At 40.0% G+C, this 27488-nt stretch overlaps 1 long non-coding RNA gene across 1 annotated transcript in view; it reads left to right on the forward strand.

The window, feature by feature from the left end:
• The first annotated feature begins 1523 nt into the window (after positions 1 to 1523).
• Positions 1524 to 27488, forward strand: part of LOC143883701 (uncharacterized) — a 33541-nt gene continuing 7576 nt past the window's right edge. The window contains exon 1 of the long non-coding RNA XR_013252483.1: positions 1524 to 2498. This is a non-coding gene — a long non-coding RNA (uncharacterized LOC143883701). The remainder of the gene's footprint in view (positions 2499 to 27488) is intronic.

The following is a 27488-nucleotide window of genomic DNA, read 5'->3' on the forward strand; positions in this document are numbered from 1 at the left end:
CTCCTCAGATGCAGGCTCTGAAGCTCCTCATAGTCGGCCCTGGAGACGAGGAAAACATCATTAGGTGCCGCTGTGATGGCGGAAGAGGATGTAGAGACATCAGGAAGACTGTTGGCGATGACGTGAGCAGAACGGTGGGGGCGAAGCTCCAGATGTAAGGCATAGCATGTATCCACATGATGCCCGGCCACCTGACACTGAGTCCAATAAGGGCGGCCATGCCCACCGGTACCACGTCTGCCTCCAATATCTCGGCTGCCACCACGGCCTCTACGACTCCGACCACGGCCAAAGGCACCACCGTCGCGGCCAGAACAGTCACCACTATCATATGCTGCAAGCGCAGAACCATCAACAGATGAATCATGAGATTAATCACTTCGGATATACTGCTGGGCACAAGAGTAGACCTCCGTGAGTGATGTAATGGAACCGGGGCTAATAATCTGCTGTCTAAGGGGCAGAAAGCCAGGCCCAAGGCATCAAGGAAGTGAACAACTCAGAGCTTCTCCTGTTGCCTGGCTAGAACTGTCAAATCGGCTGTGAGAGGCATAAATACATCTAGCTGCTGACAAAATGAGACGAACTGACTGTAGAATGCAGCTAGAGGTATATCGCCATGCTGGAGGCGCACCGCCCTATCAGGGCGGAAGCCGTAGGATGTCTTTAGGCACATCATTGTGCTAGCGATATGAGGTGCGATGCTCTGCCAGAGAAGAGTGCGTATCAGGGCATCATCCTGCCGCCACCGAGCATAGGAGGGATCTGTGGAAGAGGGAGGATCACGCTCAATGAAATCAACCTTACCTCGAGCGAGGAGGTAGGTCTCAATGGCCATACGCAATTCAGATAATTGGACTCGTCACGTTTGACCATAGTCATTTGTGGGAAAGAAGCCTCCATAGAAGGAGAATAACCAGAAGAGAGAGCCAAAGGTGGAGTCACGCTGACAACAGGAGTCGTGTTGACAGGAGGATCCATGAAAACAAAGAGAGATGGACTCTCAACCAAAAACAACGGCAGAGAAATAATAGATAAGGGAGAATCACTAGAAGGGCCCAGGCACCATAGCGTGGCTCCGAAGAGGACCGATAAGAGTAGACATAGTATGGGCATCAAGAAGGAGAAGAGAAACTAGCAAAGAAGATCGGAGCTGCGGGAAGGAATAAAAAAGGAGGGGGGATGATTTAGGTCATGGAGGAGAAGGATTGAAAAACCAAGAATGAAGCTTAGGGTGTGAAGGGAGCTAGATTAGAGGGTTATGGATAGATTAGGGTATGGTTGTAGGTTAGAAGAGGGTGGAGGCGAGGGAAGATGAGGGTGAAGGCATCGGGTGGAGGTGGTAAGGGTGAAAGAGGGAGTGGGTAGGCTGGGGTTTTGGGTGTGGGGTGCAGGGGTTACGCCGAGGGTTTTGTGTGTGTGTGTGTGGGGGGGGGGTGTGTTGTGTGGGGTAATGCAAGAGAGGCTGGGAGGGGGATGTTCAGGCAGGGCGAGAGGGGGGAGGGGAAGGGGCGAGAGGGCTGGGAGGGATGGTTAGGGGTTTTGGAAGATGGATTAGGGTTTGTTGGAAAATGGCTTAGGGTTAGGGTTTTGCTTGGAGGAGGGGAGGAGGAAGAAGAGGAAGATGGGTGTCTTTAGTGGTGGTCACTAGGACTCTGATACCATGTTAAGAGTTAAGAGAAGAGAGAAAGAATGTGAGTTGAGGAATGGCTCCGCCTCACGTATTTATATAAATGGAGAAAGAGTACAAAGACCAAAGTGCCCTTAGGCAGATATACACCTTCTAAGTTCTAACACTCGTAAGAAAATAGGAATCTTAAATTTTGTCATCATTGACTAAGTCTAGATGAAAAGAAAGCCTATATTTCTTAGTCTACCTGGGCCCCACAGGGCAATGAAACTTATGTTGGACAAATCCCGGCGTTGTTTCAATGTCTAAATAAATCCCATAATCTTTCATTTCAAATTTGCTAGTTGCTGATACTGGTGAAGGGACTGAAAACTTGTCAGAATCCCCTTTTCACCTTTATTAAGTTTTTCTAATAATGCCGCTTGATTGTATTACATACCAAGAAGAAGAAAAGGTGACTGTTCCTGTTTTTTTTATTGGCAGTTTAACTTCAAGGTCATCTCCAGCAAGTTATTTTTAAGGGCTACCCTTATAAATTTCCGCTTGCCTAAGTCGCACCTTGAGAACCCACGTTACTAACAATGGCCCCCAATGGTCATCATGTTGTCCTGCATGGATTGCACAGTCATGTCAATGCTTGCAATTGGTTTCTTGCCTTTGCTCAGTGAATCCTGTCCATTGGGTTTAGGCTTGCAGGCCAATTGTTAGGCGCTGTAAGCCACACAACCTTGATGTCACTGTCTCAATCCAAGCTTACCTGTTTGAAATTTTCACCATTCCTATGCTCTAAATTCACTCCTTTTCTTCGCAAGGGTGGAAAATGGAATCTGCAACTGTACCACCTGCTGGTATCATCTCCGGAACACAGGTACGTCTTTCCTTCCTGAAGCAATGTTTCAAGTTAAAAACATGTGGTTACATTTATATTCTTGTTTCAAAATGCCAACCATTGTTTACACTTTACACTGCATTATATTTTATTTTTCTGTCATTTTTATTACTGTTTTCTTTCGTTTGAGTTATGTCCCTTACCCTTGTATCCTACTTTCTGGGGATGGCCTTTGAAATACAAATTTGTTCTCTGTCTGGAATTTGGAAGAGTGTAACCCTATTGAGCATAAATACTTTGTTGATCGGTAATATTGATGTCCATTGCCCAATGTTTACATGTGTAGATTTCTGGTTGCTATGTATGTACTTCTGGTATGATATGCATTGTAACCGAGTGTTGGTAGAAGTGATATTTCTTGTGGTTTGTATCCTCACTTGTAAGCATGTGATTTCTGTTTTATGCAATTTGGTTACTGGTTATTGGCTAGACACTTAAAATGCATATGCATTCACATTTCTCCACTTCATGGCAGCCACTTCAGCCATTTAATCTTACTCAAGAAGATTAGATTGTTTCTTTCTTCATGATGCTTAGGTGAAAGTCTTTGGAGAAACATAATGAATGTTTGGCGTTCTGGTGGCATCTATGGTCCGCATAGTTCATAATTATTCTCGAGTCTTCACAATAGACACTAACTCCCCTCCCATAAACACAGGTTGTGCTCTTCCAAGAGCAACTCCTCTCAAAATCTCAAAAGGTATTGAGTTGGAATCCCACTCAAAGAATTCTTGTGGTTCTAGTGGTCCAACTATTGACTGCTGACTTCATGATTGCCAAGACAATAGGGGTGTATTTTTTCTGGAAGGTTTGTTCTTCTTCAATCGGCTGGCCTTTGTATAAAGAAATTAACAATAGAAATTTCAGGCTGTTTTTTTAATGGCAAAGGATTTTATTAATATGAGGAAATGGGAAGCCCCATGACCGAGGTGGTCAATACATGAGCACCCAATAAGAGTAATATAAAAGGCACATGCTCAACTCAAGGAGGAAGATAATCAAATAGTTCTAGGCTGTCCTTGAGAACCCTTCCCTACCCATTCTATTGGTACTTTGAAATTGCTTGGTTGGAATTCCCCAAAAATGGAGGGGAGGTTGGGAGAGTGGTGGTGCGAACATGAGGCGGTCGGGCCGACAGGCGTGGTTATTAGATCACGGTATGTGAAGAAAAAGTTAAAGGAACAGAAATATGAAAGACAAATGGAATCCTCGGAAAGAAAAGGGTGGCTCATTTCCATGATCATAGAAATAGCAAGAAAGGAGGAGAGGAGAATGGCCTGTGAGGAGGAAATGGAAGAGGTGGGACAAATAAAAGAAGAGTATAATCGAACCCCATTGCAGGAAGAAATATCTTGGAGGCAGAAGTCGAGGGTGAAGTCTTGCAAGTAAACGAGGGTGTTGTCCGATAACAAGGAGGTAATCACAAAGGCAATAATCTAATTCTATAGGAGTTTATTCTCCTCCGATAGGATCGTCCACCCACTCCTAGAGGAGGTGGAGTTTGGGAGGCTAGGGGAGGAGGAAATAAGGAAGTTGGAAAATCCTTCTACAAAGGAGGAAATAGAAAAGGGGATTTTCTCTTTGGAGAAAGATAAAGCACCTGTGCCTGATGGTTTCTGCCTAACATTTTTTCAAAACTGTCGGGGGTATGTCCAAGAAGATATTCTTAAATTCTTTGTAGAGTTCTATGAAGGAATGGAGCTAGACAGGGGAACTAGTGCAACTTTCTGATTCCCAAAGTTAGAGGTGCTGTAAATATAGCTTACTATCGCCCATAAGCTTGGTTGGTTGTCTATATAAAGTTCTAGCAAAAGTCCTAGCAGAATGCCTGAAAAAAATGCTTCCTAAGATCATTTCTTCGAGTCAGTGCACTTTCATCCATGAAAGGCAAATACTAGATTGTTCTTTGATTGCAAATGAGGCGGTGGACTATTACATGGAAGTGGGAGTGGGGGTAGTTGTTTGCAAGTTGGACATGGAGAAATATTATGACCGGATTGAATGAGACTACCTAGGTAGGATGGGGTTTGGTTCTAGATGGAGGTCGTGGATGATGACATGCGTTTCGTTAGCATAGTTCTTTGTGCCCATTAATGGCTCTCCAAGATAATTCTTTAAATCTTCTAGAGGGCTAAGACAAGGCGATCCTTTATCCCCCTTTCTCTTTTTGATAGTGGCTGAAACTTTTAGCAGATTCATGGACAAAGGCAGGGCCAACAGGTTGATAGAAGGATTTAGAATTGGGTGGGAAGGAACAATGATTTCCCATTTGCAATTTGCTGACGTCACTTTTTAGTCCCCTGAGCCGGTAAAGGTGATGAATTTAACAGCCATTCTTAGATGCTACAACACTATCACAGGCTGTGGGACCCGATCCCGCGAGAGGGGTGTGACCCGCCTCATTCAGTCTCTCGTACCCACGCGAATAGTGTGTGCTTTTTATTATTGATATAAATCATCTTTTTCGTGAACTTGGGATCACAAAAGCAATTCGAATTTCACGCAAAAGAGAATGACAGAGTCGCCACTTAGATGAGAGATCTAGGACCCATAAGTAACCAGAAATCTAGATTCGTTACACCTAATTACGAGAATGGAAGGTATGGAGAGTTACCACCACATGCATCATTCTTGCCCGATAATCCGGTCTTCAATTCCAAAAGTTAAATCTCTTGAATTTCTATTAAATGGCTCATTTAACTCTATATTAATGTGCGAACTATGTGACATGCATCATAAAATTTAATTTCAATGTAATCCCTGATACACAGAACTATGTGACATGCATCATAAAATCTAATTTCAATGTAATCCCTAATGTGTATCTTGATTTTCTTAATTTGTTTGGATTCAATCCAAGTGAATGTTCTCCTAAAATTCTAATTTGTGGGAAAACCTATATATTTTAATTAATTGAATTAGTTAAAATTAACCTACAAAAAACTCCACCATTGTGGTGGGCCGACTCGTGCTCGGTATGCCATTCAAAGCATCCAAACCTGCCTACGTATCCAAGCCTCACTGGAATTAGAGTCGATCGTAGTTCGGTGCCTAAACTAAGCTATATGCCTAAACTGCTAAGACACAAATCTAAATTGGAAGGACTGTTTCAACAGTTTTAAGAGATTATTTAATTCAAATTGGGTAGATTTTATTATCCTAGGACTTCATCTAAGATCCTATATGCATGGTTTTAAATTTCGGCCGAAATATTTCGGTTTCGGTGGAAAACGAAACGAAATTCACATTGAGTCGGAAAAGTACCAAACTTCGCCAAAACGTTTCGGTAAAAATTTCGGTGAAATGTTTCGGAAATTTTGGTGAAACGTTCGGTGAAGTACAAAATTTCACCCGAAATTTCGGAAATTTCGGTGAAACGTTTCAGAAATTTCCGAAATTTCGTACCGAAACCGAAACGTTTCGGTTTCGCTGATGACCGAAACTGAAACCGAAACTGAGATTTAAAACCTTGCCTATATGGTCCTATCTAAGTGCAAGACGTTCCCTAAACTAATGCAGGTGAACCTACATCCTAGGTTAACTAGGCTTGTCCTATAGGGAAATGGGTTAACTAGTGTAACTAGATCTATGGCACGGTTACCATCCATAGCAAACGGCATGGCAAACTGCTGTGATGAGGCTAGACTCCTAACTCTAGGACACCTTAAAACCTAGAACACAACGTGACGTAAGTGTTCCTAACCAGCCCTAAGGGTTCCTACGAGGTGATACCGTTATCTAACGGTTCCAAGCACAGGGGATAGATTGACCCGAATTTTTTTAAGTTAAATAATTTTTAATTTTTCAAAGATTTTCGATTCCTAAACATCTAAAGAATACCAAAGGCTCTAAGGCTTGACAAATTTCATGCTTAGATTGCAATAATGGAAGGGAATCGTGCGCTCTCATCTTGCGAAATTTAATACTTAAGTTATATAATATTATTGCCTAGCATGGTTCTCAGGAATTCTGTGGACTACAACTTCAGAGCCAACAACATACTATAATTTAATTACTCAAACTGTCAAGGATCAATTGCAATTGGAATACGATTAAGAACGCAATCTTGGCATCTAAGCTATCATAGCATGGCCATTTTACAAAGGAAATCTATGACTCCTAAGGTTTCTGTTTCAAATGGCTTAATGATTGAATACATGATGAAAGGTTAGAGTTTTCTGGAAATTTTCATGATGTTTTGGTTAGTTTTGATTTTTAAGGGATTTTATCAATTTCAGACCAAGTGGATGATTTTACAAAGCAACCCATTGCAAACGAATTCCAAATAAGTTGTAACGTTTACAGTAACATGATATGGATGAATATACTGGGAAAATTTCACGGATTTTTATTATAACCTGCTACTAATTTCCGATTTAATAATAATGAGACCAGATTGCTAGAATTACAAAGAAACCCTTAGCAATCTAACTCCAAATCAATTAAATTTTTTACAGTAACAACGTATAAATGAATATAACCTACTGTGAAAATTTCATGAATTTGGAATACGATTTACTATCAATTTCTGATTTTTAAAGATTCAGTTCAGATTATAGACTTACAAAGCAGCCTCTAGCGAACAAATTCCGAATAAGTTGAAAGTTTTACAGCAATATGATATTCGTAATAGAAGACTACAGTAAATATTTCATGAATTTTAATTACGATTTGATACTAATAAACAACCTCACAAAATCTAGCTATTTCGGAAGAAAACATCAAAAAGCGTACCTAACGGAATCCTAATATCATGAAAGATTCACGGCAGACCGTATCAGTATCAAATTATTTAATCACAGAATTTTATTAATTTTAGAACTTATTTGGTATGTTTTCCATTTTCTCTTGAAAATGATGTCTTTTAAGAGTTTTCTATTTTTTTTAAACATGATTTTGGAGAAAATTATGACTTTGAAAGATGTTCTCTAAGATTGTTCTGATATGATGAACACAAGAAAATTATAATATTCTGAGAAACACATCATCCTAAGGTAGCTATTTTCCCCAATTTTCCAAATTTTAGCCCATTAATTCAAATTAATTCTCAAACTTCATTCAAATTCTAGAAACCCTTAGATCAAACGTCTGATCCGATCCGATAGTTCTTTTAGTCTAATTAAATATAACTTCGTATTAAATTTTGAGACGAATCAAACATATAACCCCTATGCAAAACATAATTATAGGCCAACCCACGCAATATTGAATTACACACATATATTTCTATTTAATACTAAAATCATGCAAAAATACGAAAAAAAAAAAAAACAGAAAAATTCTAGAAAAGTCTGAGAAGAGAGAACCTACCTTAGGTGTCGATCTGAGCCGAATCCGAGAGCGTTCGCCGATATATAATGTAAGAGCGATCCAATATATATATATATATATATATATATATTTAAATTTATTTATTCACCACCGTGGGGGGGGAGAGAGAGAGAGAGAGCGAGAGAGTGAGAAAGCGAGAGAGATGAGAGAGTGAGCTTGAGAACCGAGAGAGGGTGAGAGTGAGAGAGAGCTGTAGAGAGGGTGAGAGTGAGAGAGAGCTGTAGAGAAGGTGAGAGTGAGGGATGAGAGGGTCCGTGAGAGGAGAGGGTGAGAGAGGGCTGAGAGATGAGAGAGTGAGAGAGGGCTGTGAGATATGAGAGAGAGAGAGGGCTGGAATAGTGGGAGATGGGGAGAGGGATGCAATCGTCTGAGATGGGAGGAGAGATCAAGTCTTATCTCTTTCTTTCAAAAGAAAAACCAACCTCTCTTATGGAGCACCGTTTGTTTACCCCCTTTAAATTAGCCATACGTCCCCTTTTTCCTTCCCAATCCTAACTACATAAGAACTCTAGATAAGCTTTAACCTCCTATAAATTATCTAGTAGATAATATTATACTCTATCTCAAGTAAAAGATGAAAGCAATCTATGGACTCTCACCCGTTCAAAACTTTCTAGAATAAGATAAAAGATAAAACAAAATCTGTAAACACTCTACCCAACAGAGAAAACCGACTCAAACATTACATCCAATAGGACTCTCACGGTTTCTAAAGATAGAGTGGGGTGACCTGCGTAGGCCCCACAAAATTTAGTCACCGATTGAATTAATTCCGCGAACACACTAGGGGGAGAGAGAGAGAGGGCACGAGAGAGAGAGAGAGAGAGAGAGAGAGAGAGAGAGAGAGAGAGAGAGAGAGAGAGTTTGGAGGTCTCTCTACAATGACCGAAGGATGCCTTTTTTATAGAAAAAGAATTCTACCCCCTCCCTAATTCCTTAATTAAAAAAGAATCCTTATTTAATAAAGATTAATCACTTTTAAAGTGGGTCCAAGAGAGATAATTGCACATGAGATAAAGATGAAAGAAAGAAATGGTCATATAGTCGGTTGCCAAGATTCCAAGAAATATCCGATTCAATAGTGTGAGTAAATCCCAATAGAGATTGCCAAATTGAGAGGCAAGGCTATCATCAAATGGATGGTGAGGATCATCCCATGTAGATGGATAAATGAGAGAATGAGAGGGGGTCGGTTGCGAAAAGAAACTCTTGCCTTCTTCAACGTTACACAAAAAAATTATATGTCCATTCCCCGACCGAATTTAGACCTTGCAATTTTCCCTGGAAATTGAATTCTTTTTGAAAAATGTAATATAGAAATCGACATTAGCACCCCATGTTAAATTTGCGCCATGTAATAAATCATTGGAGGTCCACCCCCATGGTCAAATTCCATGAAATAATTTAATTTCTAGAAAATCGGCGGGCCCCACATGTATGGCCAAATGTTCAATGCGGGCCTACCAAATGAGTCTAAATTCTCTCTTGTTTGAATTCTTGTAAATAACCCTTCTCAATACCTGGCGGAAAAATGCAAAACACGGCGGAAATGATCGAAAAGATTTGAGAAAATGTAAGAGACGGACACAGAAACGAAAAATACTGGAAACCGATAGAAAAACATGTATTTAATTGAATATTGCATGGGTTGGCCTATAATTATGTTTTGCATAGGGGTTTTACGTCTGATTCGTCTCAAAATTTAATACAAACTTATATTTAATTAGACTAAAAGAACTATCGGATCGGATCGGACGTTTGATCTAAGGGTTTCTAGAATTTGAATGAAGTTTGAGATTTAATTTGAATTAATGGGCTAAAAATTTGGAAATTGGGAAAAATAGCTACCTTAGGATGATGTGTTTCTCAGAATATTATAATTTTCTTGTGTTCATCATATCAGAACAATGTCAGAGAACATCTTTCAAAGTCATAATTTAATCAAAAATCTTGTTTAAAAAAATTAGAAAACTCTTAAAAGACATTTTTTTCAAGAGAAAAAATGAAAAACATACCAAATAAGTTTTAAAATTAATAAAATTTTGTGATAAAATAATTTGGTATTGATATGATCTGCCGTGAATATTTCATGATTTTAGGATTCCGTTAGGTATGTTTTTTGATGTTTTCTTCCGAAATAGTTAGATTTTGTGAGGTTGTTTATTAGTATCAAATCGTAATTAAAATTCATGAGATATTGTAGGTTATATTCATTCATACCTTGTTACTGTAAAATTTTTAATTGATTTGGAGTTCGATTGCTAAGGGTTTCTTTGTAATTCTAGCAATCTGGTCTCATTATTATTAAATCGGAAATTAATAGCAGGTTAATATAAAAATCCATGAAATTTTCCCAATAAACTATATTCATCCATATCATGTTACTATAAATGTTTCAACTTATTTGAAATTCGTTTGCAATGGGTTGGTTTGTAAAATCATCCACTTGGTCTGTTAAATCATCCACTTGGTCTGAAATTGATAAAATCCCTTAAAAATCGAAACTAACCAAAACATCATGAAAATTTTCAGAAAATTCTAACCTTTTATCATATATTCAATCATTAAGCCATTTGAAATAGAAATCTTTGGGGTCATAGATTTTCTCTGTAAAATGACCATGCTATGATAGCTTAGATGCCAAGATTGCGTTCTTAATCGTATTCCAATTGCAATTGATCCTTGACAGTTTGAGTATTTAAATTATAGTATGTTGTTGGCTCTGAGGTTGTAGTCCACAGAATTCCTGAGAACCATGCCAGGCAATAATATTATATAACTTAAGTATTAAATTTCACAAGGTGAGAGCGCACGATTCCCTTCCATTATTGCAATCTAAGCATGAAATTTGTCAAGCCTTAGAGCTTTTGGTATTCTTTAGATGTTTAGGAATCGAAAATCTTTGAAAAATTGAAAATTATTTTACTTAAAAAAATTCGGGTCAATCTACCTCCTGTGCTTGGAACCGTTGGATAACGGTATTACCTCGTAGGAACCCTTAGGGCTGGTTAGGAACACTTACGTGACGTTGTGTTCTAGGTTTTAGGGTGTCCTAGAGTTAGGAGTCCAGCCTCATCACGACCGTTTGTTATGAATGGCAGCAGTGTCATAGATCTAGTTACACTAGTTAACACATTTCCCTATAGGACAAGCCTAGTTAACCTAGGATGTAGGTTCACCTGCATTAGTTTAGGGAACGTTTTGCACGTAGATAGGACCATATAGAATCTTAGATGAAGTCTTAGGATAATAAAATCTACCCAATTTGAATTAAATAATCTCTCTTAAAACTGTTGAAACAGTCCTTTCAATTTAGATTTCTGTCTTAGCAGTCTAGGCATGTAGCTTAGTTTAGGCACCGAACTACGTTCGACTCTGATTCCATTGAGGCTTGGATACGTAGGCAGCTTTGGATGGTTTGAATGGCATAGCGAGTACGAGTCGGCCCACCACAAATGGTGGGGTTTTGTAGGTTAATTTTAACTAATTCAATTAATTAAAATATATAGGATTTCCCACAAATTAGAATTTTAGGAGAACATTCACTTAGATTGAATTCAAACAAATTAAGAAAATCAAGATACACATTAGGGATTACATTGAAATTAAATTTTAGGATGCATGTTACATAGTCACACATAAATATACTGTTAAATGAGCTATTTAATAGAAATTCAAGAGATTTAACTTTTGGAATTGAAGACCGGATTATCGGGCAAGAATGGTGCATCTGGTGGTAACTCTCCATACCTTCCATTTTCGTAGTCTGGTAACGAATCTAGATTTCTGTTTACTTATGGGTCCTGAAGACCGGATTATCGGGCAAGAATGGTGCATGTGGTGGTAACTCCCCATACCTTCTATTCTCGTAATCTGGTAACAAATCTAGATTTCTGGTTACTTATGGGTCCTAGATCTCTCATCTAGGTGGCGACTTTGTCATTATCTTTTGCGTGAAATTCGGATTATTTTTGTGATCCCAAGTTCACGGAAAAGATGATTTATATCAATAATAAAAAGCACACGCCATTCGCGTGGGTACGAGAGACTAAGACAGGGAGGCGGGCCTCACCCCTCGCGGAATCGGATCCCACAGTTTGGCAACTCTTCTAGGGACCACCTAACTTTATTAAAATTTCAAAGGATAACTCATTTGAATTTATTTTAACTGGCTCATGAAAACTATCTTTTATCTTAAATGTTTGCTAGATTAGTTTGTTTGTTTTATTTTATTTTATCATCACATTATACTGCAAAATTTAATCTAACAAAACCTGAAGGCATCATAGAGTGCGCAAATTTATTTCACACACTTACATCACTTGCATCCAAACCCTTGCATCTCAGATGCACACATGTCCTATTTAGGAACCCGGAGTGTTGTCTAGCATGGTTGACTGTGATTTCATCACCTGGTGCTTATGTGCGAGAAGCATTCCACTCTTAGCCTAATACCTTTATGGTGTGTAAACGAATCTGCTTGTTCACGTACTGATACGCCGAACATTGGTACAGTATATCGAACACGGATTCGCGCTACGGAAGCTCTTGGCCTTACCCCTAGATTACCCCATACATGCATATAGTACGAACACGCGTGCACCACGTGTGTAAGCCTAGATTAGGATATCCTACCCATTTGTATCTAGATTAGGCCGTAGTCTTCTTCCAATGGCTACGATCGGTCCTTAGGTACATAAACAAAGTCATGAGTCGAGATCCTTTCTCCACTCCGCTAGATTAGGATTATGATCTGATGCCTTCAGGTAACACCAGATAAGATGTAAGAAGATTAAAAGCTTTCCCTTTGGGATTAGGAGATAAATCCCATATTTTCCAAGATCTCATAGGATTAATCTCTTCTTGATCTACCCGTTGAAAGCAATCTTGTACAATCTCGTCTAATCTTTTGATCATGTATCTATCATTTTTCCCTTATATGATTCAATCATGTCTTCATTCCTTCTCTTAATTGGCAAGAACAGAGTCTCAATCCTTTGATTATGCAAATCTGATGATCTGACCATACTTGATCCTGATGATCCGATCATACTTGAATCCTTGGTCTCTTCTTACTCTAGGGGTAACCTTTTTCAAGATTACTTTGCTAAGCCCCTCAGAGTTCATTCTCATGATCCTTAAACTTGAGGCATTCCCTTATGCGGTTGTGTCATCATTGTCATATCCCAGTCATTTTAGGATTCATCCTACCATCCCCATAGCAATGCTTAGCCCACAACCATTTTTCAGTCATTGATTAGGAAACACTCATTGAATGTCAAGCTTACATCTCGTGTTCATAGTTTCAATTTCAGAAAGTTGACACCATAGCTAAACCCACTACTCCTTGGGTTCGAATTTCTTCGCGGTTGGAGAGATCTGTTTCTCCGCCACACTCTGTGATAATCCCAGCATCTCCTCCTTTCCCGTCCTCACCAATGACAGAAAACTCAGATAATCTTCCACCTGCCACTGTTGCCGATACTTTGGCCTTGGTTCTTAAGCAACTTCAAGAGATCAAAGAGGAGAACCGAGCCATTAAAGCCCAGCTTGCTAAGAAGTTTGGGCCATCACCTACTTCTAAAGACAAGGGGCTCATGCACCACACAGCTACTTCCGGAGCACCTGCCGAACCTGTGTCCATCCCTATCCCTGATAAGACTGAAGAAGAGTTTGAGAAAGAGCAGTATAGTGAGGATCAGAGTAAACCTTCTCAGACAATGGTTGATAAGACAGTCATGGAAAAATTAGACAGTCTTACCAAGCAAGTTCAAGACATTTAGCTTCAAGACCAGGTTGGTTTCAATCCGAGTGACCTCATGTTGTTTCCTGAAATTCATCTCCCAGCCAACTTTCATATGCCAGATTTTGACAAATACGGTGGTGTGGGATGTCCGATCACACATTTACAAATGTTTACTATCATGTGTCAGCCACAATGTTTATCTCCTGAGCAAATGGCTCAGTTGTTCCCGGTTTCGCTCACAAAAGTTGCTAGAAGATGGTTTATGGTCCTAGACAAAACCCGTTATAGGACATGGAAAGACATAGGGGAACAGTTTATCAAACAGTTCAAGTATGATGATGAGACGGAGATCACTAGAAAAGATTTGGAAAGAACCAAGCAAGACACTAAGGAATCTTTTCTGACGTTTGTAAAGAGATGGAGAAGACTAGCAGCTCAAATGATGGAGCGTCCTTCCGAGGAAGAACAGGTTCAAATAATTATGAAGAATATTTCCCCACAACTCCAGTACCCACATGTCTCTCCAATACTATCCGGATTTCAAATACTTCATTGTAGCAGGCACACAGATTGAGGAAGCTATGGCTCAGGGTGTGTTTAATCGTAGTAACCCGAATACCAGAGAATTCAAGAAGTCTCCACCAGCCGAAATTAATAGCCTTTCCCGTTCCAAGCCTCAGCCTCAAAAACCTCAGAACCCAATTGTCATGGATTATGACCAACCCGTGGCTGCACCCCAACAGAAGCCCATGAGAGAATTCACTCCTCTCCCTCTTCCAGCATCTGAAGTGTTTAACAGAGTGTCTGGCCTCAGGTCGTATCACCCTACCTCCCATTAAACCTCCTCCCAATCTATTACCTCAAAATTGGAGAGCTCAGGACCACTATGATTACCGCTGGGGCCTGGGCCACATCACTGATCGATGCATAGCTTTGAAGTATGTAATCCAAAAGCTGATTGATGATAAAGTGTTGGCATTTCAGCAGAGGCCCAATGTTGTCAATAATCCTATGCCGACTCATGCAGTGCCGCCGCCGGCAAATCTCAATGCTTAGACAATCCAGGGTTCAAAAAAACCATATGTCCAGGTGCAGTGAAGAAGAATAAGAAATTGAGAGTACCAGACATGAACCAGCTTTCGCCGGGCTTCCAAAAGCTAGACAGTTTCAGCAGTTGTAGTTTTAGTCGTTCACTTTTTTAGAGTCAAGTCATTATGGTCAGTCCAGTTATTGAGTCAAGTCTTACATTTCTACAGCTCGAGGTCAATGCCTAGTTCAGGGAAGTTATCTTTTGCTTTTCTTTTCGTTGTGAATCCTGAGCATGTTCAGGATAGGTCACTTAATGTAATAGCTTCCCTGGACAACGAGTATTAAATAAAATTTCAGTCCCACTAGCCCATATGTGTTTGTCTCTCGAGTATGCTTCTAATCTTAATAACAATAAAAATAACACACTCCTCAAATTAGGAAGAGATCAACGAAACTCCACTTGATTTACAGCAATTGCTTGAACAAAAGGAGGAGCGTCGATCCCCACCTTTCAAGGAAGAAATTGAAATGATAAGCATTGACACTAAAAACTTTAATTTAGTAAATGACAATTGGAAATACATTACCCTCCTAAAGAGCGCGAATAATCAATAAACCCATTTCAAGGACAAAAGAATTGACTAGAAGCGTTACAACCAATACCAGGGGCAAGGCCTGGATTGAAAGCTCAAAATGATAAAGGAAGTGAGCGACATATGCTATACTAGGGGCATGAATTGGAAACAACTTTCATGTCTCCAGTCGATGACCTTGGTTCCTAAATTTATCATGTGATAATGTGAAGCAGACAAATTCAAGATAAAAAAAGTTCAGAAGCAGATATCGCAAAGCGATCATCAAGTATCAAGAGTTACCTATTCATAGACGAAGAATGATAGAGACCAGTCTGCACCCTCAATCAAAAACACGTATCAGAATCTTGAAAGAAGAAGACCCATTATCTCTTACCTGGAAATGCCGTCAAGCTCTGTGAAAAAAAACAAAGAGAATTTATCAACCTAGATCAAACCTGAATATTGGAAGGCCTCCTTCGGTCGAACAAATCCCAAAATCATAACCTAATGTCAAAAAGAATATTCGTTTGCAAACCCCTTTGAGCCTGAATAATATTTTCTTTGAAAACCCATTATACTAGGGGCATTCGCCATGAACTACGCGAGACCTGATCCCTACACGGGTACGTAGGCAGCTCGGTCAAATTGAGTTCGGTCGTTTCAAAAGAAAAGAAGTTAATCGAAAAAAGAAAAAGAGTCAATCAATCAGAGAAGAAGTCAATCGAAAAAAAGGGAAAAGAAAATAGAGTTAATCTTGAAAAAAGGGTAATCAGTTTACCTTCAAATTAGGGGCATCTGCCCTGAACTACGCCCGACCTGATTCCTACACTGAGATACGTATGCAACCTATTCACAGGTTCGGTCGAACTCTTTGCAAAGCCTTAAGCCTTTTCTTTGAAGAGCCATAACCCACCTATAAAGTCCTTCCGATGTTCAGAATCAAGGCTCTAGATCCAAAACTGAAGAAATAAAAAAAAAAACTGAGTTTGAAGATCTCCTAGACTGAAAACCTGAAAGGGCAGTCTAGGCAAAATTTAAGATCATTCATTTGCTAAGTTGAAGACCCGAAAAAGCGGCTTAGGCAAAAGTTAAGGAGATAGCTTGCTGAGTTAAAAATCCGAAAGGGCGACTCAGGCAAAAGTTAAGGCTAACTTGGTCCGCCAAGTTAAAAACCCTGAAGAGGTGACTTGGTCACAGTAAGAGAATCATTATAAAAAGGCTATAGCCGGTATCAAGATTGAAGATCGAGAGGAATTGATGACTTTGACGGTGGAGAATTTGGAGAAGGCTAATCGGTTCCCAGCAGAGTCGCCAAACTGTGGGACCCGATCCCACTAGAGGGGCGCGACCCGCCTCCCTCTCTTAGTCTCTCGTACCAACGCGAATGGCGTGTGCTTTTTATTATTGATTTAATTCATCTTTTTCATGAACTTGGGACCACTAAAGCAATCCGAATTTCACGCAAAAGAAAATGACAGAGTCGCCACCTAGATGAGAGATCTAGGACCCACAATTGACTAGAAATCTAGATTAGTTGCTTGATTACGAGAATGGAAGGTATGGGGAGTTACCACCACATGCACCATTCTTGCCCAGTAATCCGGTCTTCGATTCCAAAAGTTAACTCTTTTGAATTTCCTTTAAATAGCACATTTAACTCTATATTAATGTGCGAACTATGGGACATCCATCCTAAACTCTAATTTCAATGTATTCCCAAATGGGTATCTTGATTTTCTTAATTTGTTTGGATTCAATCTAAATGAATGTTCTCTTAAAATCTAATTTGTGGAAAATCCTATATATTTTAATTAATTCAATTTAAAGCTTTAAATAAGAGAAGAAACAAAAATTATCCTAAAACCCCACTGATTGTGTGTGGGGCCGACTCGTGCTCGGTGTGCCACTCAAGCATCCAAAGTTGCCTACGTATCCCAGCCTCACTGGAATCAGAGTCGATCGTAGTTCAGTGCCTAAACTAAGCTATATGCCTAAACTGCTAAGACACAAATCTAAATTGGAAGGACTGTTTCAACAGTTTTAAGAGAGATTATTTAATTCAAATTGGGTAGATTTTATTATCCTAGGACTTCATCTAAGATCCTATATGATCCTATCTAAGTGCAAGACGTTCCCTAAACTAATGCAGGTGAATCTACATCCTAGGTTAACTAGGCTTGTCCTATAGGGAAATGTGTTAACTAGTGTAACTGGATCTATGGCACGGTTGCCATCCATAGCAAAGAGCCGTGGTGAGGCTAGACTCCTAACTCTAGGACACCCTAAAACCTAGAACACAACATGACGTAAGTGTTCCTAACCAGCCCTAAGGGTTCCTACGAGGTGATACCGTTATCCAACGGTTCCAAGCACAGGGGATAGATTGACCCGAATTTTTTTAAGTTAAATAATTTTTAATTTTTCAAAGATTTTCGATTCCTAAACATCTAAAGAATACCAAAGGCTCTAAGGCTTGACAAATTTCATGCTTAGATTGCAATAATGGAAGGGAATCGTGCGCTCTCACCTTGTGCAATTTAATACTTAAGTTATAGTATATTATTGCCTGGCATGGTTCTCAGGATTTCCGTGGACTACAACCTCGGAGCCAACAACATACTATAATTTAAATACTCAAACTGTCAAGGATCAATTGCAATTGGAATATGATTAAGAACGCAATCTTGGCATCTAAGCTATCCTAGCATGGCCATTTTGCAAAGGAAATCTATGACCCATGAGGTTTCTGTTTCAAATGGCTTAATGATTGAATACATGATGAAAAGTTATAGTTTTCTGGAAATTTTCATGATGTTTTGGTTAGTTTCGATTTTTAAGGGATTTTATCAATTTCAGATCAAGTAGATGATTTTACAAAGCAACCCATTGCAAACGAATTCCTAATAAGTTGTAACGTTTACAGTAACATGATATGGATGAATATAGTTTACTGGGAAAATTTCATGGATTTTTATGTTAACCTGCTCTTAATTTTCGATTTAATAATAATGAGACCGGATTGTTAGAATTACAAAGAAACCCTTAGCAATTGAACTCCAAATCAATTAAAATTTTTACAGTAAGAAGGTATGAATGAATATAACCTACTGTGAAAATTTCATGAATTTGGAATACGATTTACTATCAATTTTCGATTTTTAAAGATTCAGGTCAGATTATAGATTTACACAGCAGCCTCTAGCGAACAAATTCCGAATAAGTTGAAAGTTTTACAGCAACATGATATTCGTAATTGAAGACTACTGTAAATATTTCATGAATTTTAATTACGATTTGATACTAATAAACAACCTCACAAAATCTAGCTATTTTGGAAGAAAACATCAAAAAGCATACCTAATGGAATCCTAAAATCATGAAAAATTCACGGCAGATCATATCAGTACTAAATTATTTTATCACAAAATTTTATTAATTTTAGAACTTATTTGGTATGTTTTCCATTTTTTCTCTTGAAAAAGATGTTTTTTTAAGGGTTTTCTATTTTTTTTAGACTTGATTTTTGAGAAAATTATGGGTTTGAAAGATGTTCTCTAACATTGTTCTGATATGATAGACAGAAGAAAATTATAATATTCTGAGAAACACATCATCCTAACGTAGCTATTTTTTCCAATTTCCAAATTTTTAGCCCATTAATTCAAATTAAATCTCAAACTTCATTCAAATTCTAGAAACCCTTAGATCAAACGTCCAATCCGATCCGATAGTTGAATTGGATTTGACACTCGTAGCTTTGCCGCATCCTTTGAGGGTAGTCACAACTCTAGGAGATGTGGTGGTTACTAATGTGATGTGTAAGCGGTGTGTGATTAAAATTGGTGACATGGAATTTCTGGGAGACCTTATCTTGTTGGACATGAACGATTTCAAGGTCATTCTTGGAATGGACTGGTTGGCTTCCTACCATGCCAGTGTTGATTATTTCTATAAGTTGGTCAGATTCTGTATTCCTGGAAAAGAAGAATTTGTATTTGAATGTGTGAAACGCCCTGGGAAGATCAGGCCTATTCAGCACTTATGGCCCAGAAGATGATAAATAAAGGCTGTGAATGTTATCTGACCTATGTAAAGGAGGCAGATGATAATCGTGAATTTTCGGCGATAGATATTACTGCGGTGAACGAGTTCCTCAATGTCTTTCCAGAGGACTTGACTGAGTTGCCTCCCCAAAGAGAGGTTGACTTCACCATTGACCTCGAGTTAGGGACTAGACCTATTTCCAAAACACCTTACATGATGGCCCTTATCGAATTGAAAGAATTGAAGGAGCAATTATCTAAATTGCTAGAGAAGGGATTTATCAGAACCTAGTTCTTCATCGGGGGGTGCTCTAGTGTTTATGAAGAAGGATGGCTGTCTCCATCTAATCATTGATTATCAGCAGCTGAATAAAGTTATCATCAATAATCGTTATCCTCTGCCTAGGAATGATGATCTTTTCGATCAGCTGCAGGGAGCTTGTCACTTCTCGAAGAATGACCTTTGGTCCGGGTATCATCAACTACGTGTCAAGGACGAGGATAGTCCTAAGATAGCATTCATGACCCAGTATGGTCATTTCGTGTTCGTGGTGATGCCGTTAGGTTTGACCATTGCTTCGACAATATTCTTGGACGTGATGAATAGGATCTTCAAGCCTTTCTTGGATCAATTCGTTGTAGTGTTTATCAACGACATGCTTATCTACTCTAAATTCAGGGAAGACCACGCTAAGCATTTGAAGAAGGTACTTGAGACTTTGAGGCAGAATCGGTTGTTTTTCAAGTTTTCCAAGTGTGAATTCTTGTTGGAGAGCGTGACATTCTTAGGTCATACGGTCTCTAAGGAGGGTATCGTAGTCGATTCATCTAAAGCATAGGCAGTTACTTAGTGGAAGCAGCCTACTAATGCGACTGAGATCAGAAATTTCTTGGGATTGACCGGTTATTACCAGAAATTTGTGGGAAGTTTCTCTACATTGGCAGGTCTATTGACGAAGTTGATTAGGAAGAATGCTAGATTCGTCTGGACTAAGGAGTGCAGGCACAACTTCCAAGAATTGAAAAAAAGCTTACGTCAGCACCAGTATTGGTGCTTTCTTCTGGAGGGGAGTTTGTTGTGTACAATAATGCTTCCATCAAAGGATTGGGTTGTGTGGTTATGCAGTCTGAAAAGGTGATCGCTTATGGATCTCGGCAGTTGAAGAGGCATGGGGTGAATTATCTCACTCATGACTTATAGTTTGCGGCCATGGTTTTCGCACTGAGGATCCTTAGAGACCACGTGACCTAAGAATGTCACGCTCTCCAACTAGTATTCACACTTAAAAAACTTGGTAAACAACCGATTTTGCCTCAAAGTCTCAATTGCCTTCTTCAGATGCTCAGCATGATCTTTCCTGGATTTAGAGTAGATGAGTATGTCGTCGATAAAAACTATGCCGAACTGATCCAAGAAAGACTTGAAGATCCTGTTCATAACGTCCATGAATATTGACGGGGCATTGGTAAACCCAAACTGCATCACCACGAACTCGAAATGACCATACCGGGTTTTGAATGCTGTCAGGAATATCCCCGTCCCTGACACGCAGCTGATGATACCCGGACCTGAGGTCAATATTCGAGAAGTGACAAGCTTCCTGTAGCCGATCGAAAAGATCGTCAATCACAGGCAGAGGATAATGATTCTTGATGGTAACTTTGTTCAGCTGTCGGTAATCAATGCATAGACGGAGACTGCCATCCTTCTTCACAAACAGCACTGGAGCACCCCACGACGAAGAACTAGGTCTGATAAATCCCTTCTTTAGTAATTCAGATAATTGCCCCTTCAATTATTTCAATATGGCAGGGACCATCCTGTAAGGTGCTTTGGAAATAAGTTTAGTCCCTGACTCGAGGTCAATGGTAAAGTAAACCACTCTGTGGGGGAGGCAACTCACTCAAGTCCTCTGGAAAGACATTAAGGAACTCGTTTACCACAGGAATATTTACCGACGAGAGTCCACGACTATCACCTTCCTCCTTTAAATAGGCTAGATAACATTCGTAGTATTTGTTTATCATCTTCTAGGCCTTAAGTGCTGTAATAAGCCTGATCTTCCCAGGGCGTTTCACACCTTCAAATACAAATTTTTCTTATCTAGAAATACAGAATTTGACCAACTTATGGAAACAATCAACACTAGCAGGAAGGCAGCCAATCCATGCCAAGAATGACCTTGAAGTCGTTCATGTCCAACAACACAAGGTCTCCCAGAAACTTCCAGTCACCAATCTTAATTACACACCCCTCACACACCACATTAGTAACTACCACATTTCCTACATGTGTGACTATCCTCAAAGGATGCAACAAAGGTGCATGTGTCAAATCTAATTCTTATAAAAAGGCAAGAGATACGAATGATAAGGTAGAGTCAGAATCAATTAAAATGTGTGCATATACATCATTTATGAGAAGATGACATTCAGTGACGGCATCCGAAGCCTCTGCATCCTGCTGATTAAGGGCAAAAACCCGATTGACTGGCACTGGTGGTGCCTTTCTCCCTTGGTTCTGAATGCGGTTTTGGTTCCCTCTGCATTGATTTTGCTGCTGATGGGGTGGAGATCAAGGCTGAGTCTGCTGCTGAGGTGGAGATCGAGGCTGAGTCTGCTGCTGGTGAGGGTTGCCATTGTTCCTGAAATTCTGATTGGCGACGGGCTGACTGTACTGCTGATTCACAGGTTTGGCATACTGCTGGTCGCTCCCTTGGGCTCTGGCCTCCTGGTGCCTCTTCTTAGGTCAGTCTCTTTGCTTGTGATTCAGATCCCCATAATTAAAGCATACATTCATGGACTTCCAGCACTGACCTGCATGGGTCTTTCCGCAAAGAGGGCACAATGCCTTTGGTTGTGCTCAACCACCATTTGTCCTATGCTTCTTTGGGGGAGGTCTCTGGTTCTTGCTTGCCAAGGATTGCGATCTGGCTGCCTATACAAGCTTCTCGCCGCGCTCTGCCACCTCAGCCTTCTTACAGGCCTTTGCCAAAGTCCGCTATCCAAAGTTGGCGATGCTCGCCATGATAGTAGGGCGAAGACCGCTAATGAACTTCCTGACTTTGTCCTCCTCTGTTGAGGCATAACCTGGTGCATAGTGCGACAACTCCCTGAATTTGGCCCCATACTAAGCCACAGACAAACTTCCCTGTCTCAGGTTTGCAAAATGTTCTGCTAATTGATCTCTAACATGAGCTGGAAAGTACTGGTTGTTGAAGCGAGCCTTGAACTATGTCCATGTCTCATTCCTCGTTCCGGGATAGTTTTGCTCCACAGTCCGCCACCAAATGCCCGCCGCTTCTTCCTTCAGTAAAAAGGAAGAGAGGCGGATCTTGTGTGCGTCAGTTCATTCCATCACAGCGAACATCCGCTCAGCCTACAAAGACATGAGTATGAAACCCCCAATATGTGTCTAAGCTTCAACTAAAGTGTTGATGCACTTACTTGGATAGGATTTGAAGGTGGAAGAAGACCAAACCAAACTGTCACCTTCTCTCTTTCTTCTCATCTTTTCGTCCTCTTCTCTTCCTCTCTCTCTCCTCTCTCTCTCCCATGTTTTTGCAAGGAGGGAGAGGGAGACGATTTTCTCTTCTTTCTTAATTTTTTTTTTGGAAAGGAATGAGGTCCTATAGGGAAGGGTTAAGCAATTATATAATCCTCATATGATTGGCTTGGTTGGCCTTCTATAATTAGATACCTTAATGGCAAAGGAATAAAGAATTTATGGAGGGTTGCCTTTTAGGTTTCCCTCCAAGAATTTGGCCTTTAAAAATCAAATATTCTTTCCTTATTTTAAAGATGTACGAGCTCATGTTGTCAAAAGAAGAAAAGAAAGTCAACTATGGTTAAAATTTGAGGAATATTTGCCTTGAAGGCAAATCTACAAGATTTGGGGAATATTCCCCAAATCTTGAAAATTCGTCCCCCCTTCATGGAGGGAAACAAAATTTTCCCAAGAAATGTGGCATGTGGGAAAAATTAGAAAAAATTTCATGGAAAAAGGTTTCAAGGGTAAGTTTCAAGTGTACACAAGTTTTGGGTGTATGAATAAGAGCTGTCAATCTTCCATTCTCTTGATCTCGAAGGATCAAGGGGGAGATGGACACCCTAAGGGGACAAATTTTAAATCTAAGGGACCCGATCCAACGGCTCGGAAGGTTCCGAACCACGATCATGACTGTTGATCTCCGATCAAGGTGATCTTTGCGATCCAAGCAATTGATCGGATGATCCAAGGTTCAATTTATTTTATTTTATTTTTTTTTAAATCTGACAATTTCAATGATACTTCGAACAACATTGGGGACCAGAAGTCCTGCCCTGCAATATATATATATATATATATATATATATATATATATATATATATATATATATATATATATATCAATGATACTGGACTAGGCATACCTAGAACCAGAAAGCATAGGCGTAAGCAAAAGATTTTCGCCGTTAAAACAAAAGCCAGAGTTAGGTAACAGCAACAGCAGAAGCAAAAAACACCCACAAAGCTGCCGAAAACATAAGAACATTCTGCCTTACCCAGAACACTTCTCCAAATCTTCCAGAATGGTGTTGAATTCATCATAGAGCAATTCCTCATTGACAGCTTGGTCTTCTTCATTCAAGTTTGATTTTTCCGATGCCTCTTCTCTTAGAATCCAATCCTCCAGCCTACGAAGCCCATCCTTGTTCTTTGCCTCCCAACCTAATCTCCTTTCTTTCCTTTCATCCATCAGGAATTTGATAAAGAAGGGATGCTTGTGCAGGGGCTTATGAGTTTCTTTCACATCGTAGAGCCCAGTTAAGTGAAAGAAAATCTCCCTCCTCCTGTTGGTCTGTCTCTTGCAAAGAGTCCATTCCTTTTTTAAGAATGCACCAATATCCTCTCTGGGAGTTGGAGAGGATTTTGAAGCCTTTTCTTCATTGTAACTTAGTCCCCTGAAACAAGAAAGAAGTTCCTTCCTATCTGGGACTCGCTTCCTCTTTCTACTTGCTCCTGTTGAGGAAGATGGAGAAGAAGGGGTTTGATTCTGATCCATAATCCAAAACAGAATGAGAGGTTTTTCCAAGGATGGAAAATGAAAAGTAACCGCCTAGAGATTTTGGGCCCCAAGCACTAAGACCAATAAGTACACATAGAACAAGGGTGCCCACCTGGAAGTAAACTCGGATTTGACCCTTTAGAGTTCCTGACCATTCATCTCTGCCTTTTCAAGTGCCAAAATTAAGACAAAATATCCTAAATTTACGTAAGAATCGATATGAGGACCCTAGTATTTATTCTGACATCTTGTAATCATTCTTTTTGAGTGTCGGCACATTAATATAGCCACCACACGCCAAACCTCTTACCTTTTAGCTTCTCAATTAAGTAAAGACAACTAATTGGCCTACTCTTGGAACTAACAAACCTTTTCAATCTTCTGTAGTATCTGTATAAAGCCAACCTACACCTTTTTTATGACAGCCACAAGGGCAACCTCCTAAACAATCAGAAAAAAAGACAAGGAGAGAAGCAGGCCAAATATCCTATCCCGAACCTACCACAGGTAATCCTGACTCTCGCAAAAGCCTGACATTGGTTAAGTCAGCACTCAAACCTCCATTCCAAGATAAGCCGAGGACAGACTTTTGACACCTTAGGTTGAAGCCTAGCTGCCCATTTAGGGAAGACTTGGGAAGGAAGCCTAGAACTTTTTCCTTTGATACCCCTGAAGATTTGAAATTTGAATTCCGGAAGATGGGGCCCCCGCACGCCAACTGAGCACCTCTTCAGAGTCTCGAGAAGGGGCACCGGTGGCCTATTCACCGGTAAAGCATCCACTGTGTGTGTGTGGTGTGGATGGGGGGGGGGGGGGGGGGGCAGCCACCGATAACGGGTGAAAATCATTGGAATCCTGAATTGAGACTCCAACTGGGTAGTAAAGATCGTCAACCGATAGTTTCACAGAGTGGGACAACAGTTTCCACCTGAGGGCCCTAATTTTGGCAGAAACATAACTCATATATTGATTATGGGTTCCTTCCATTTTATCTTCCATTACCTGCCAAAATAGGTTTCCCAAAGCTTCTATCGTCGACATAGCCCATACATGTAATGGAATGCCAAAAAAATTAACCCATAAGATCTCAGATCCCTGAATGTAGTCTGGGGACCAAAGGGAAAGAGAGGATAAACAACCTCCCCAAGACTCAACTCCTAAAGCCAAAACCCTAGAAGCCACCTCTCTTGAATCGAAAATAAAGAGGATTTCTTCCTTAGAAAGCAAGCAGGGACAGGGGAGATTGGGGATATTCCAGGATCTTTTAGCCCACAACCATAAGTCCTGCAAGGTTCCAGACGAATCCTTTCTTCTACCCACCAAGCAGGCCTTTAGGGATTCCAGTTTCGATTTCACCTCCATTCCGGAAATAGAAAGGGACAACGACCCATCTTCCTCCGAAGAAGAAATTACTCCGGAATCAGGCCAAGGGTCAATATCCTGAGGTAAATCTCCAACCCCTGATGGGGGTGCCGAGCATGGAGTTTTCCTCTTATCCACTCTACCCAGATGACACCAGCGACATCTAGCCCGTTGCTGAAAGTTAGAGTAGTTACAAGATGAACAAAACCAATCCTCACGCCCCCACCACTTGTCATTCTTCCAGACCTCGTCCACCAGACGATAGACCGCGTTTGATGATGCCTTCTTCTTTTGATGACACCAGCGACACCTACCCCTCCATTTGAAATTGTAATAAGCGCAGAGTGAACAGAACTAGTTCCCTTGCCGCTGCCACCCCATTGTTAGAAATATTTTAAAATCCTATGTGTGGGTGGGTTATGTGTGTCAACAGACAATCCAATCATCCAAGGTCCAAATTTATCAACACAAAATCGACCCATGGTGGGGTCGGGTATTACAATCTTGGTCTCCTATTGGTATTAAAGAAATCCTCTACCATTAAAAAAAAAACACACCCCAAGACCCTTTGAAGGACAGGAGCTCCATTGGATTAGTCCTTAAGATGAAGTTTGCTTGGGAACTGAGGTCCTTCAAGCATTGACGGTTGCTTTAGGGTGGATTTCAGCATGGTGAAACATGCCTTTGTAGGATCTCTCGAAGCCTCTAATGGGCAGAAGAATGCTCATGGAGGGCCTTTGAATATCCCTTTGCACCTTTTGTTGTTCTTTAATAGTGAAATATGACTTGCTTGATGTAATTGGATGGGTGAGATGTAAAGGGTTGGTCCTGGAGATAAGATGTTTTTCATGAGACTTATGACTTATTCTATAAGATGATTGTCTCCTTTCATCATGTTCATTGAAAGGTGAAGAAGATTCCATGCTGTTTGACTAATGATAGAATAATGACGCATTCTGCGAGTGCTAGGGATTTCATTCCTCTTGTGCGATGGACATTATAATTTTGTGATACTTTGATTACAGTTTGCCTTTCCCAAATCATATTGGAAGGAAAAAAAACTTTGTTTAGTAGACTTTATATATGTTTGTGATAATTAGGTTGCTGATGTGCCATACGCTAGCATTGATTATGCTCAATATTTTGATTACAACTTGCAATTTGCAAGTTTTCCATGCTTCACACTTGCAAATAGCAATATCCAACCTGTCAAACGTCAAGTGTATCAATACAACTACCAGCTCTGAGGTTGATGCGAATCAAGTCTGAAGTGTCTATATGAAATATGGATTGAGAAGTGTGAAACAATAGACATGACAATGGTTTTCACATTCTTGTCATCGTTTTATTCGTTTTGATCGAGTTAACTGTTAGAAATACCATATAAGTCACTATTTTCAGTCTTGTGTATGATCAAATGTCTTATGTGGCTTATTCATTAATGACAGTCTTTTAATTATGTTACATAGGCCTTTAAACAATTATGTGATTAGGGCTGTACATTGCAATGATAAAAATAATACAATAGACACCCCACAAATTGTGATTGTTCTCTCCTCTCTTCTCTACGAAAATCACTTTCTTCCCTGCTCACATAAGCTTACAAGATCGTTTACATGGTCTTACAAGATCGTTTACATGGTATTATAGAAAGGAGATTGAAGAAAGATAACTTCAATTCCTCAAGAGCAAGGTGTCAAGGATTGAAGAAAGAGAATTTCCATTCCTCAAGAGAGAACTTCTAATTTTTGAAAACCTAATCTTCCTCATATCTTGTCGTTTGGTTTCCACTATTTGATTTGAGACTTTAGGCCCAATTTCCTTCTCTGCTATGA

The sequence above is a fragment of the Tasmannia lanceolata genome, unplaced genomic scaffold, assembly GCF_043159265.1.
Source record: "Tasmannia lanceolata isolate RefF3 unplaced genomic scaffold, GAP_Taslan_0.1 ptg000008l, whole genome shotgun sequence".
In the NCBI taxonomy this organism is placed as follows: Eukaryota; Viridiplantae; Streptophyta; class Magnoliopsida; order Canellales; family Winteraceae; genus Tasmannia; species Tasmannia lanceolata.